We start from the raw sequence: 14,288 nt of genomic DNA on the forward strand, positions 1-14,288 counted from the left end.
AGAGAGAAAAGTCGCTTTTCTCCCTTCTGGGTGTTTAGTAACTTATTTTTTATTTCCTTTGTTGGCATGAAATAGAGCTGAAAATAAAAGCAGATTTTCTTTTAACAAGACAGTATTAACATGCTTGCAGAAAATTTCCCTGAGGACTTCTACTTAGCCCGGTGATACCACAAAGAGCTCTAATCTGGAGGTATGGGTTGTTCCCTAGCTTAGAAGGAGGTCAATCCTGGAGAGTAAGTACAGTGAGGTACAAAAGGATCCTTTGGGATTAGAAGAATAAATGTTCATTACTTTTATTTATGTAAAACAACAAAATGAGCTTTCTCCTATCCTGATCTTGGTTCCTGGAGTTCAGTGTTAGCATCTCAGACCAGAAGCTTCCTCAGAGGACCCAGAGAAGTGCTTTTTACTTCCACCAAATTTCAGCTGAGGTGAATGCTATCTGTTTGTCATTTGCTGTGTGTTTGTAGTTAAATAGTTTAAGTTTCAGAGTTTGTGGGTCTCCAATGGAAAAAGTGACCACCACACATCAAATCATCAACCCCTGGCAGTGTAATCTTTTAGTGAAATCTTGTAGGGCTTCTGCAACTTGGTTAGGGGGAGTTGGAAAAAGAAACAGAAAAGGACTTGAGCCTTTTAGCTTCTGATCAGAAATCAGACTTGGGCCGCACAGTTCTACGGTTTCTGATGATTTCATTTACAGTTAGAAATCAGCTGGATGACCAGGAATGCTACTTGCTTCCCCCCGTGCGTGGTCCATGTTAATGATTGATGGGTCTGTTTACGAAGAATAGGAGAATAATACTAAGCAGCAAATAACCTCAAGTGAACACGAATCACCCTCTGTATGAGAGAGAAATGCAGAGACCAACACAATTCACCTTGACAGACAGAAAATTTTAAAGTTGGGGAATGTCATGGACCGCTTCTTACTGGTGTCCCGGGGAAGAAAACGAACCCTGGAGGTACTGGGGATTGAACCCAGGGCCTCGTGCATGCTAAGCACGCGCTCTACCACTGAGCTATACCCCCTTGATGACTCTAATGCTTCAGAAAACACTTTGGTGACCGCCAATATCTGAGTCTGCCCTCTGTGTCAGGATAATCATTATATGTTTCCAATTCCACTGTTAATTCCCTACATATGGATCCTCCGGCATTCGGGATGTACACCTTGAACTGAAAGATTTAACACTTTTCGGCCAAAGAGGGGACTTGCATTTTATCAGTTTTCCAACCCAGGACCTGTCTACTTTTATCCAAATGGGAAGAGATAAAAACTTGTCAACATTGCAAACGGTGCTATGTGCTATAGGAGGTGGTGCCTGCAAGTTTGAAAAAGATTTTCGCACAATTGGAAACCTCCACTTGGATGAACTTGACTGTCTTATAAAGCGTTTGCTGTGTATAGACTCTGTCAGTTTCAATGGACAAACAGAGTGCTGTTATTTAGCTAATGCCCAGAACCTCAGCGATGCCAAAAGATGCCTTTTAACCTGGATGATCCCTATCCACTGCTTGTAGTGAGCATTGGCTCAGGAGTCAGTATTTTAGCAGTCCATTTCAAAGACAACTACAAACAAGTGACTACGACAAGCCTTGGAGAGGGTACCTTTCTGGGTTTATGCAGTTTATTGTATGGCTGTGAAAGTTTTGAAGAGGCTCTTGAAATGGCATCCAAAGGTGACAGCACACAAGCTGACAAGCTGTCCTGTGATATTTATGGAGGAGATCATGAAAGATTTGGTTTGCCAGGTTGGACTGCAACATCTAGTTTTAGGACTATGATTTATAAGGAGAAGAGAGAATCTGTTAGTAAAGAAGATCTGGCAAGAGCTACTTTAGTTACTATCACCAATAGCTTTGATTCTGTGGCACGAATGTGTGCTGTTAATGAGGAAATAAACAGAGTTGTCTTTGTTGGAAACGTTTTACATGTCAGTACCCTTTCAATGAAACTTTTGGCATATGCACTGGGTTTCTGGTCAAAAGGTCAACTGCAAGCATTGTTTCTAGAACCTGAGGGATACTTTGGAGCAGTTAGTGCACTTCTTGGGCTGACAAATTTCAGCTAAAGCACCAGGTCTCTCTCTCTCTCTGCTAATAAATGTCATCCAAGAGGAACTGAAACCAGAGGCATTATTACTGCATTGTTTGTCACCGGGAACCAAAGGATAAAAGAGTAGCGTAAGCTGCTGAATATTGCCATGTTAAAGGAGAGAACTTAGTAACGTGAAAAAAATAATAATTTTAAAAAGACAGTAACGTGTATAATTTCTAACAAAAAAGAAATACTTAGATGTAAATCTAACAAAACCTGAATAATGCTGAAAAAGACACAGTGCAATGTAAGGTGGGCGTGGTGCCTCCAGCCTGTAATCCCAGCACTTTGGGAGGCCAAGGCAGTTGGATCTCCTGAGGTCAGGAGTTCAAGACCAGCCTGGCCAACATGGCAAAACCTCATCTCTACAGATATACAAAACTTAGCCAGGCATGATGGCAGATGCCTGTAATCCCAGCTACTCAGGAGTCTGAGGTGGGAGAATCACTTGAACCCAGGAAGCAGAGGTTGCAGTGAGCCGAATCACGCCATTGCACTCCAGCCTGGGCTATAGAGCAAGACTCCGTTAAAAAAAAAGAAGCGTACACAATGTAATGTACACAATGCTGATGAAATAAGTTTTAAAAAACCAAAAATACAACAACAACAACAACAAAAACTAAATAAATGGAGAGATGTACAGGGTTAACAGTTTGCAAAACTCAACATGGTAAAGATGGCAGTTCTTCTCAAATTGACATATAGGTTTAACGAAATTCTTATCAAAATCCAAGCAAGATTTTTATTAATATAGACACGATTATTCTAAAATGTATGTAGGAAGTTAAAGGAATTAGAATAGCTAAAATAATCATTAAGAATAAAAATATAAGGGGAAGAAACAGTCAACTTGATTTCAAGACTATTGTATTACATTGTTGTATTTTTATGTTATTGTATAAGAAAGGGAGGAAGCAAGTCTGGGCCCCCTGGCTCATGACTGTAGCCTCAACAACACTTTGGAAGACTGAGGCGGGAGGATTGCTTGAGCCCAGGAGTTGCAGATCAGCCTGAGCAAAAAAGGATGATCCTGCCTCTACCAAAAAAAAAAAAAAAAAAAAAGCTGGTCATAGTGGTCTTGCGCCTGTGGTTCCAGATACTCAGGGAGACTGAGGTGGGAGGGTCACTGGGGCCCTAGAGGTTGAGACTGCAGTGAGCAATGATACTACCACTGCACTCCAGCCTGGACCACAGAACAAGACTCTGTCTCACTATCTTTTTTTTTGAGACGGAGTCTTGCTCTGTTGCCCAGGCTGGAGTGCAATGGCATGATCTCGGCTCACTGCAACCTCTGCCGCCTCCTGGGTTCAAGTGATTCTCCTGCTTCAGCCTCCCGAGTAGCTGGGATTACAGGCACCTGCCACCACTCCCGGCTATCAAAAAAAAAATTGTTTTTTAATTAAAAAAAATGTTAAAAGAATGTCAACATTATGCCTTACACAAAAATGAACTCAGAATAGATCAAGGATGTAAACGTAAAACGTGAAAGTATAAAACTTTTAGGAAAAAACATGGAAGAAAATCTTTTGGATCTAGGGCAAGGCAAATAATTTTGCAGTTGACATGGAAACATGATCCAGAGATCTTGTAAAGCTGGTTCTTCTCTTCCTCTTACTCTTTCCTGCTGTGTCATTTGCTTTGGGTGATGCTGAGGCTGGAAATAGGAAATGCAAATAGGAGAGCATTAAAGGCAACTAATTGGGTCATGTCTTTACTTTTTCTTCTTCTTTTTTTTTTTTTTTTTTTTTTTTTTTGAGTTTCTTCCCTCTTGTTGACCAGGCTACAATGTAATTGCTCAATCTCGGCTCACTGCAACCTCCGCCTCCTGGGTTTAAGCGATTCTCCTGCCTCAGCCTCCCAAGTAGCTGCGATTACATGTATGTGACACCACGCCCAGCTAATTATTTGTATTTAGTAGAGATAGGGTTTTACCTTGTTGGTCAGGCTAGTCTCAAACTCCTGACCTCAGTTGATCCACCTGCCTCTGCCTCCCAAAGTACTGGGATTACAGGCATGCACCACCGTACCTGGCCTGTTTTTACTTTTTATTTGATCAAGAAATGAGAGAAAAAGAAAGAAAAAAAGGAGAGAAAGAGAGAGAAGGGAAGAAAGAAAGAGAAGGGAGAAGATAGAAGAAATGAAAGAAAGAAAATTGAAAGAGTTGAATCAGAGTTCTTTGAGGAGTGAGTCAGAGAAAAGTAAAAAATAAAAGTACACAGAGTTGAACCCAGGGCCTCAAAAATGCAAAACACAAGCTTGTCTATCACTGTCATATAAAGACAAATCCAAGCTAAAAAAAGAAGAGATAATATTCAAAAGAAAGACTATTGCAATAGGAGAGCACTCAGCAATCTAAGCATCTGAAAATCAAACAGAAAACACTTTTCTTTTTGCTTTTCTTTTTTCTTTCTTTTTTTTCTTTTTGAGATGGAGTCTTGCTCTGTCGCCCAGGCTGGAGTGCAATGGCACAATCTTGGCTCACTGCAACCTCTGCCTCCTGAGTTCAAGCGATTCTCTGCCTCAGCCTCCTGAGTAGCTGGGATTACAGGTGCAACACCACGCCTGGCTAATTTTTGTATTTTTAGTAGAGAAATACAAAATTTTGCCTAGCCCTCCCTACCTATAAAAGAAAAGCATAGGCCGGCGTGGTGGGATCACCCCTGTAATCCCAGCACTTTGGGAGGCTGAGGTGGGCAGATCACTTGAGGTCAGGAGTTTGAGACCAGCCTGACCAACATGTCAAAACCCTGTCTCTACGAAAAATACAAAAATTAGCTGGGCATGGTGGCAGGCACCTGTGATTCCAGATACTCAGGAGACTGAGGCAGAACCACTTGAACCCGGGAGGCGGAGGTTGCAGTGAGCCAAGATTTCACCACTGCACTCCAGCCTGGGTGACAGAGAAAGACTCCCTCTCAAAAACAAACAAACAAACAAACAAACAAAAAAGAGATGGTAAATCCAACCCCACCCCTGACATAATGCAACTACAAACCCCACTGGCTTTCCCACGTGGTTTAAGTTTTTGATTGAGAATAGGCAAGGAACCCCAGGAACAAATCTTGCCCCTCAGCTGGTGCCTGATCCTGGGACCTCCTTCTTAAACCTCTAGAACAGTGCTTCTCAAACTTTAACATCAGAGTCACTTGAGGGCTTATTCAAACACGGGAGACTGAGCGCCACACTCAGCAGTTCTGATTCAATAGATCTGAGGTTGGGCCTGGAATTTAGCATTCTGCTTGCAGCACCCTAATTCACCACTCCTTGCTCTCCCATGCAGTGTCCACTGTGACTGGCATGCCACTGTTTGCCTGGAGAGAACCAATGGATGCCAGGAAATTAAAAAAGAAAAAGTATGAAACAAAAAGAAAATACATGGCATGTGTGAATTACCTTCCTCCAAAAAATGTATCTCAAAACAAACACATGATTGGCCTGGGGTCACACACACAGCCAGTCCTCAGCTAAGCAGGTTTCACTAGACAGTATTCCTCCTGGATGCTAGTTATAGATATTTTCACTGGACAAAAGAATCAAGAAGTAAAGACATGCTAGCCTGATAGAGTGTTAAGCTGGTGGACTGGGAACAAACATTGTAGTTTCTTGCCTCTCAAAGACACTTTAATTCAACAATAAATAAATGTGTACAGAGAGAACAGCAGTTTTGAAACTGTACACCGTTGGAAACCCTTAACAGGTACCATGAATGCATAAAATTTCTTGGGAGTTCCCTTTTCAAAAAAAAAGCAGTTGTAATCAGATGGATCGAGAAAGAACATGAAATGTTTGTTTGTTTTTTTCCACCGGAGGAAGTGCCCAACACGATTGCGATCTACTTACCTTTTACTCTGCATGTATTTTCCATTGTGACAGAAAACCGTTTCCTGTTTTTTTCATATGGGCCTCCGTTTTCTGTTACCAGAAGTTCCCAGGCAATATTGCAGTGACTGAGGAAATACAGGAATATGAATATGAATCAGTCTCATGGAATATCAGTACGAATGTTGATCCATATTGGTTTCTGTTTCTCTCAAGTTGAAGGCCTCTAATTCCCCGACAGTCTTTGTTCGGTCATCCAGCGTCCTTCCACTCCTATTTCAAGCGGCTAGAGAGCCACAGCAGTCCTTGTCTCAGTATTGGATCGCACTTGTGTCCCTGTGCAGGTGGACAGGGAGAGACTGGTGGAGAAATCAGCGGACGGATGCTTTCGTTCTGTTCTTTGGCCCAGAAAACAAACAAAAACATACTCACCCCCTTTTCGTCTTTGCGTCTCTTTAATCACAGTACAAAATGGAAAGCCAGGTGCGGTGGCTTATGCCTGTAATTCCAGCACTTTGGGAGGCCGAGGCGGGTGGATCACGAGGTCAGCAGTGCAAGACCACCCTGACCAACATGGCGAAACCGTCTCTACTAAAAATATGAAAAAATTAGCTGGGCGTGGTGGCGGGCGCCTGTAATCCCAGCTGCTTGGGAGGCTAAGGCAGGAGAATCGCTTGAAACCGGAAGACGGAGGTTGCAGTGGGCTGAGATTGTGCCACTGCACTCTAGCCTGGGCAACGGGAGCAAAACTCTGTCTCAAAAAAAACCCAAAAACAAAACAAAACAAAATGGGAGCCAACGCGAGCCGCCTGGGAGCCAACGCGAGCCGCCTGTGAATGTGCACGCTTTTGTTTGGGTTCAAGAGACCCCTGTTGCTATCCCGTTCTTCTTTCCCCCTCGTTACTTTTTTGTCTTCCTTCTGCTGTCGCAATCGTCTTATGTGATGTTGAGGCTCACAGCATAGAGGTTGGAGATAGTTCAAGGCAATGCACTGGAGTACATTTTTTTTTTTTTTTTTTTTTTTTTTTTTTTTTTTTTGAGACGGAGTCTTGCTCTGTCGCCCAGGCTGGAGTGCAGTGGCCGGATCTCAGCTCACTGCAAGCTCCGCCTCCCGGGTTTACGCCATTCTCCTGCCTCAGCCTCCCGAGTAGCTGGGACTACAGGCGCCCGCCATCTCACCCGGCTAGTTTTTTTTGTATTTTTTTAGTAGAGACGGGGTTTCACCGTGTTAGCCAGGATGGTCTCGATCTCCTGACCTCGTGATCCGCCCGTCTTTTACTCTATATGTGCAGAAATAGGATAGAAAAATGTGAGGCAGAAGACTTGCTTGAAAACTGCCAGAGTGAAACCATCACTTGGAGGTGTCGGGGATCGAACCCGAGGCCTCATACATGCAAAGCATGCGCTCTACCACTGAGCTACACCCCCCTTGCTAAAAAGGCCTGTTTGTAATAATTTCCAGGAGGTGACTTTCGTATCCTGACACTCTCCGTGAGTATGCTGGTAGTAGTGGTCAGTACTATAGAGCGTGGAGAGCTACTCTGAGCAGGAGATATTTGGTACTAATGGGGGATACAGATTCTTTAGAATGCTGTGTAGGGCTTGAAACGAAAAACAAAAGATAGAAAAGTGTCAGATAATAACCACAAGAAGTTTCCATTGTGGCTTCAAGACATTGAGTTCTTCGGGTCTCCTTCTATTATGCTTGGCAAGAATCAAGTTCTGGTTTTCGTTTCTTTTGATTTCTTCCAGATATGACAGAAAGCCATTGAAATTCAGCCTTTCCCTGCCTAAAATGCTTCATATTTGTTGTTTACTCAGTCGGAATATCAAAGGTAAGATTTGATGGAGGAAAGCCATAATCAGAAGAAAACCTGAGAGCGAGGCACTCAGCATGTTTTCATAAGGGTCCCTATCTGGTGTGGTGTCTTAGGCCTGTACTCACAGCTACTCCAGAGGTTGAGGCGGGAGGATGGCTTGAGCTCGGGAGTTGGTGATTGTAGGGAGCTATGATTACGCCACTACCCTCGAGCCCGGGCAACGGAGCGAGAAAGGCAAGCAAGCAAGCAAGAGAAAGTGGGATGAGGGAGTAAGCGGGGGGGAGGGCAGATAAGAGGGAAAGAAGGAAGGAAAGAAAGTAGGAAGGAAAGAAGGAAGGAAGGAAGGAAGGAAGGAAGGAAGGAAGGAAGGAAGGAAGGAAGGAAGGAAGGAGAAAGACAGAGGTAGGGAGGGAAGGAAGGAAAGGAGAGAGAGAGAAAAGGAGATGGGAGGTGAGGGGAGGGGAGGGAATTCGTAAGGCATAAATGAAAAACAGCTTTGGGGGTGGAGAGGAGGGTTGAATTATGAGAGTAAGACGAAAGACAAATAGAAATAGGATTGAAGAGTAGTTCAGAAAAACAAACATGCTATTGCCAAAGACAAGCAGGTGCAGAAAGAGAGAGGTTTTAACAACTCTTTTAGGAACGGGAGAAAGATTGAAAGATGGAGAATATGAGTTAGTTTGGCTCATGCTAAATTTAAAATATCTGTGGGGCACACTTGTGAGGATATTACACAGAGAACTCAGGCAATTAACTCCATCTCCAGCCTGGGATTTGTAAGCGTTAGTAGTAGTAGGCACATTACATGGAGGTGAATAAAGACTAAAATGTGTACTTTGAGATATGGGAATTAGAAACCTATTCGTGATATTTGTAGGCAACAAACAAGTTTGCTCCTAAATAGTTCTCGAATCTTGGGACTTATCATGGTGAGACTGGGTTCTTTGAACTATATAAGAAGATGAGAAGAAAACCCATTTCCAGGAACGAAATTTCTAGTGACTGTTAACTCTTTCTCATTGTGGTTTGCCCATATATGAACCTTTGCCAATGTTAATAAAATAACATTGATCCATTTTAAAATTGGCAGATCGCAAGTTGTATGCCAGACTTGTCTTTTCAGTTGACTGATGGGATTTCTAGAATAAAAATAGGAAACACCGAGTAATAGATTTCACTGAATGAGAGACTAGAGAAGCGTTACACACAAAATTGATGTGTATTCATGCGTGTGTGTCTGCCTGTCTGCGTCTCTGTGTGTGTGCATGTAAATACCGGGGAGGATTATCTTGACTCTTTGATGCCGTAAAAGCAATATTAGGACAGTTTGCAGAAACTCTCCTTCATCCTTATGTCATGTCACACCCAAAGAAATCTGGTTATCTATCAGATTCTTGGGGATTCATAATAAGAAGGTATGCTTTTTTGTTTGCCACATAAAAGGGGGGAATTTGAAATGATTAAATCTCCATATCTATCTTCAGACTATCTACCAACATGATCAAAATACTTTTTTTTTTTTGCATATAATCTGTAGGATGAGCTTGTTTAACACAGCATTCCTCTGAGGAATTAAACATTCAATTTTGAAGGCAGAACACCCTCATGTCATACATACTCCTAAAACCTAAAAACATATAAAGTATCTGTTTAAATCTGCACTGTCCAATATGGTTACCATTAGCCACATTGGCTACTGAATGCATGAAATTGCCCAGTCCGAGGTAAGACGTGTCGTAAGTATAAAATATATACCGGATTTCAAAGATGCAATATCATTTTTAATATAAAATAACTCACTTATAATTTTAAGATGGATTACTTAAAATAATGTTTTTGTTATACAAGGCGATTTACATATATTATTAAAACTGGACATAAAAGACGGAAAGAGTAGCCGGGAAAGGCTTGAAAAGCTAGCTATTGGATACTATGCTCACTACCCGGGTGATGGGATTAATCCTACCCCAACCCCAGCATCACGCAATATACCCATGTAACGATCTTGCACATGTACCCCCTGAATCTAAAATAAAAGTTGAAATTTTTAAAAAATTATATAGAGGCCAGGCACGGTGGCTCACGCCTGTAATCCCAGCACCTTAGGAGACCGAGGCGGGCGGATCATCTGAGATCGGAAGTTCAAGACCAGCCTGACCAATATGGAGAAACCTCGTCTCTACTAAAACTACAAAATTAAGGCCGGGCGAGGTGGCTCAGGCCTGTAATCTCAGCACTTTGGGAGGCCGAGGCGGGCGGATCACGAGGTCAGGAGATCGAGACCATTCTGGTTAACGCAGTGAAACTCCGTCTCTACTAAAAAATACAAAAAAGTAGCCAGGCGTGGTGGCAGGCGCCTGTAGTCCCAGCTACTCAAGAGGCTGAGGCAGGAGAATGGCGTGAACCCGGGAGGCGGAGCTTGCAGAGCGCGCCACTGCACTCCAGCCTGGGCGACAGAGCGAGACTCCGTCTCAAAAAACAAAACAAAACAAACAAAAAAAAATTGACCGGGGTGGTAGCGTACGCCTGTAATCCCAGCTACTCGGAAAGCTGAGGCAGGAGAATCGCTTGAACCCAGGTGGCGGAGGTTGCGGTGAGCCGAGATCGCACCACTGCACTCCAGCCTGGGCAACAAAAGCGAAACTGCGTCTCAAAAAAAAAAAAAAAAAAAAAAAAAGATATAGAATAAATATTGCCTGTTTTTTTTAATGTGACTACTAGAAAATATAAAACTACAAAAGTGATTCGCATTTATGATTTGTAATTTTTTAATTATTCTTATCCCAAAAGATAAAGTAGAAGACTTGTATTATCTTTTGTTGGACAGTATTGTCTAGAGATGATGTTATCTCTTTAAATGTGATTCTGGGAGATTCCCAGAGCCAGAGAGCATGGAGCATGGTCTCCGAGTAATTAAGTTTCATTCATGCTTTGAGTGTTCTCGACAGAATGCATTTCTATGCATAATCTCCTTAGATCTTTACAACATTCCATTTTACATAATTATTATTAGCCGCATTTTTAAGCTATTGAATAGGAGAAAAATCATGCTGGGAATTACCCTAGAACTTCCATTTCAACAGAATGTAAAGGAATCATTACTGTGTTAGGCAAGAAAACATTCAGTACTACCATTTGTGTAATCAAATATTTCTTAACGAAATAAAACACAAGCTTCTGAGTTGAGAAAGCCTCAGTTACCTAAAGGATAAAGTATCTGATTCCCAGTTTCTGTGCAGTCAATGTTCCCACCTTGAGGTTGCTTCTCATTTGGTACTAATTTTCCTTTTTCACCTTGCTGCAGTTCTGATGTTGAAGTACTGTAGATTATTGTCTCCTCACACAGTATGCGGGAGTAAGGGGGAAATAGCTCTGAAAATGAAACAGCAATTTGAAAGAAAAAAAAGGGCAGGGGGAAGACCCATTATCCCCAACACAGCATTTCAACAGAAAAGTTGAAGTGAAAAAGGTAAAATGGGGCACATGCACCTGATTCTTGATGATTTTGCTGCCCATTTGCTTTCATTTTCAGTATTCCAGGACCCCTCATGAATGTCTGACAGAATAATTCATATAGAAATATTTATTTTTGTTCTTTCCTGGATACCAACACAGAAATAAGCTAAGATTTGGAAATTGTAGACAAGGGTGCCAGTTGAAAGAAATGTCCTGTCAGTAAGAAAACTTAGACTATTCCTGTAATTAGGCCTGGTGTGGTGGCTCCAGCCTGTAATCCCAGCACAGTGGGAGGCAGAGGTGGGCCACGATTTCGAGAAGAGCCAGGGCGAAAGAGCCAGGGCAACACGGTGAAACCCAGTTTCCACCAAAAAATTCAAAAAAAAAAAAAAAAAAAAAAAAAAAAGGCCAGGCTTGTTGTTGCATTTCTGTAGTCTCAGCTACTCAGGAGGCTGACATGGGAGGATCACTTGAGTCCAGGGAGGCTGAGGCTGCAGTGAGCTGTGATCATACCACTGCACTCCAGCATGGGTGACAGAGTGAGACCCTGCCTCAAACAAAACAAAACAAAACAAAAGTTATTTTTCCAGCAGTTTAACTGCAGAGCTATGGAGTTGACTCAAGGTACAAACCCAGGTTTTTCTAATTGCAAAATGTTTCTTGAATATACCACCACCACATATATGCACTCATACAGTATAATAGTTCTTCTTCTACAGGTTTCTTCACATTTCTTGTGATTTAAAACACCTCCGTCCAACACACATAAATAACATCAAGTCAGAAATGAATTGTAAGTGCCACAGCATATAGCATATTGGAATTTCTTAGGTTTTAAAAGTAATAACTTCCTAGGTTTAAGGCTTTAAATAATTTACATCCTGTCAGTTAACACCTCATGGAAGTCTTCAGTGGAGTGTTACAAATATATATATATCTATGTTCATTACCTTTATGGAATTTTCAGAAAACAGCAAAAAGAAGTGGAGTTATATATAGACCTCTGGGATTGGTGAGCAAGTGCTGTGTTAAGGGAATGACATGCTAAAGCCAAAAAGGCATCTGCCGAAACCCGGGATTGAACCAGGGACCTTTAGATCTTCAGTCTAACGCTCTCCCAACTGAGCTATTTCGGCTGCTCCACGAAAGTTCCTTTTGTCATTTCTTCAAAATACAGAAACTGCCATTTGTAAGGTCAGTGTATCTTCCAATGCCTAATTCTGTTGTCTTCAATATCACCGGTCATTCACTCACCTTCCCTACATCCCAAAAATACAAGTTCTGCTGCAATTTATGTGTGAAATAGGATCCAATTTTCCCCAGCAAAAGACGGGAAAGAAAAGGCGAGGAATTGGTCAAATCAGGAAGATATTCCCATGCTTGGTCACCGTGTAAAACACTCCTCAGAAAACTAAGGAATTCAAAATGAAATTATCTCGGCTTTTACTTTTTTTATTTTTTATTTTATTTATTTATTTATTTTTGGGACGGAGTCTCGCTCTGTCCCCCAGGCTGGAGTGCAGTGGCGCGATTCCGGCTCACTGCAAGCTCCGCCTCCCGGGTTCATGCCGTTCTTCTGCGTCAGCCTCCCAAATAGCTGGGACTATAGGCGCCCACCACCACGCCTGGCTAATTTTTTGTATTTTCTCCGTATTAGCCAGGATGGTCTCGATCTCCTGACCTCGTGATCCGCCCGCCTCGGCCTGCCAAAGTGCTGGAATTACAGGCGTGAGCCACCGCGCCCGGCCTACTTTTCTCTTTTTTGGGCTTTTCTTTTTCTGACTTGCTCTTCAATGACAAGGCATAAAGGAATTATTGGACACGTTAACATGGTAGTGGGCTTATAGCTTCCGAAAAAAGACATCCTGAGCGAAGCAGTTCTTTTTTTCTATTTTCTTTCTTTTACCAGTCTTCTGCTCACACATCCACCTTGGTTGGCACGGAGACCCAGGGAGTGAAAATGGAAAGTATAATATGTTTGTTTCTTTGTTTCTTTGTTTTGAGACGGAGTCTCGCTTGCTCTGTCGCCCGGGCTAGAGTGCAGTGGCGCGATCTGAACTCACTGCAACCTCCATCTTCCAGGTTCAAGCCGTTCTCCCGACTCAGTCTCTTCCAGTAGGCGGGATTACAGGCGCGCGCCACCATGCCCAGCTACATTTTTTGTATTATTAGTAGAGACGAGGTTTCACCTTGTTGATCAGTCTGGTCTCGCCTCGGCCTCGCAAAGCGCTAGGATTACAGGCGTGAGCCACCGTTCCCGGCCTATGCCTTAGGGTTCAAAGAATTGTGGTCTGCACATTGATGCATAAGTATTGTTTTTTTCCGCCTGGGTGCGGTGGCTCACGCCTGTAATCCCAGCACTTTGGGAGGCCAAGGCGGGCAGATCACCTGAGGTCAGAAGTTCGAGACTAGCCTATCCAACATGGTGAAACCCCATGTTGTCTCTACTGAAAACACAAAAATTAGCCCGGCATCGAGGCGCGCTCCTGAAGTCCCGCTACGGAATCGCTTGAATCCAGGAGACGGAGGTTGCAGTGAGCCGAGATCACACCACTACACTCCAGCCTGGTCGACAAAGCAAGACTTCGTCTCAAAATAAATAAATAAATAAATAAACATTTTAAAAAATGCTTTTTACATACACATCTGTGATCATGAGATTTTATTTATTTTTATTTTGACAGTGTCCCACTCTACCAGACTGGAATGCAGTGGTAATCTCCTCTCACTGCAACTTTCACCTGCTGCCTCAATCAGTTCCCCCACCTCAGCCTAAAAATTTTATATCAATTCAAAAGTGTCAAGACATTGGAATCCTCTTGCCAAATAAAAACAATTTAAGACTTTTACAGAATTTCAGAAACACTTCTCTCTGGAATGAGAGAATTGCTGTGGCCAATAATTACTTGCAAACTGAATTTTAATAAAACACTCTCTATGTCTGGACAGTTTTCAAACTGAGTCTCCTATTCTGAAAGAGTCGAGGCCTTCAGTTTTAGCCAAAATTTGATGGAAGGGTCAATAAGAAATTGTTTTTAAGGCCGGGCGTGGTGGCTTATGCCTGTAATCCCAGCACTTTGGGAGGCCGAGGC

At 42.6% G+C, this 14,288-nt stretch overlaps 3 non-coding genes and 1 pseudogene across 3 annotated transcripts; 1 reads left to right on the plus strand and 3 right to left on the minus strand.

Annotated features, from left to right (window-relative positions):
- Positions 1-960: 960 nt before the first annotated feature.
- On the minus strand, positions 961-1,032 carry TRNAA-AGC (transfer RNA alanine (anticodon AGC)). Its single transcript has one exon. It is a non-coding gene; the product is annotated as a tRNA-Ala (tRNA).
- Positions 1,033-1,670: 638 nt separating this feature from the next.
- On the plus strand, positions 1,671-2,089 carry LOC103221908 (pantothenate kinase 3 pseudogene; annotated as a pseudogene).
- Positions 2,090-7,276: 5,187 nt separating this feature from the next.
- Positions 7,277-7,348, minus strand: TRNAA-UGC (transfer RNA alanine (anticodon UGC)). Its single transcript has one exon. It is a non-coding gene; the product is annotated as a tRNA-Ala (tRNA).
- Positions 7,349-12,259: 4,911 nt separating this feature from the next.
- On the minus strand, positions 12,260-12,332 carry TRNAF-GAA (transfer RNA phenylalanine (anticodon GAA)). The gene has a single exon. It is a non-coding gene; the product is annotated as a tRNA-Phe (tRNA).
- Between the last annotated feature and the right edge of the window lie 1,956 nt (positions 12,333-14,288).

The sequence above is a fragment of the Chlorocebus sabaeus genome, chromosome 17, assembly GCF_047675955.1.
Source record: "Chlorocebus sabaeus isolate Y175 chromosome 17, mChlSab1.0.hap1, whole genome shotgun sequence".
Classification (NCBI taxonomy): Eukaryota; Metazoa; Chordata; class Mammalia; order Primates; family Cercopithecidae; genus Chlorocebus; species Chlorocebus sabaeus.